Source organism: Olea europaea, unplaced genomic scaffold, assembly GCF_002742605.1.
Source record: "Olea europaea var. sylvestris unplaced genomic scaffold, O_europaea_v1 scaffold1459, whole genome shotgun sequence".
NCBI lineage: Eukaryota > Viridiplantae > Streptophyta > Magnoliopsida > Lamiales > Oleaceae > Olea > Olea europaea.
The window spans coordinates 2,380-3,225 of NW_019232140.1; positions in this window are offsets into that span (position 1 = coordinate 2,380).

Here is an 846-nt window from a genome sequence, read left to right on the forward strand (position 1 = left end):
TCTATGCGGCCGCATAGATGTTTACTCTATTTGGCCGCATAGACTAAACATCCTTTTTTTTTCCATTAATAAATAAAATTGAACAGAACAAAATAAAGTAAAAAAAAATAAAAATTGATTTTCCCCCAAGAACACGACCTCGACCAACTTTGGTTTTCAATTAATACTTTGACTAGAATTTTCAACACCCCAAACTTTTCAAAGTAGATTTTTAAAATCTTAGTGCGTGTGTGGGTTTTAACGTAGTGCCAAAACCACTTTGAACTCTCAATCACACATTGGCCCTTTAAATTTTTGAAAACGACATTTTGTTTTGAAATGTGTGAATTATACCCCCAATTACCCAAAATCACTTCAAGCTTACCGAACATGTGCTCCATGCCTAGGAATTCGTGTGAACGGTGTTTAGACTCTATTGACATGCATGGATGATCGATAACCTAACTAAAAATGCAAATATGAAATTAAAATTTTCTAAGCTAATGCAAACGAAAATTAAACAAATTAAAGGATACAGTGAGTTGCCTCCCATCTTGCGCTAGTTTATAGTCGATAGCTCTACTTCTAGCCGCTGCTTCATTCTGGCATCTCGAGTTGAACGGTGAACTTTTGTTAGGAGAAATCACCGCTCCAATAATGTTTCAACCTTTGCCCATTAACTGTGAAGGTACCCTTAGTTTCATGATTGACTTCAATGGCCCCATATGGTAGGACCTTCGTGATAGTGTAGGGACCCGACCACCTTGACTTTAGTTTTCCTGGGAAAAGCTTGAGTCTTGAGTTATATAATAGAACCTTCTGCCTCACTTTGAACTCTCACCTCTGAATATGCATGTCGTGCCACTT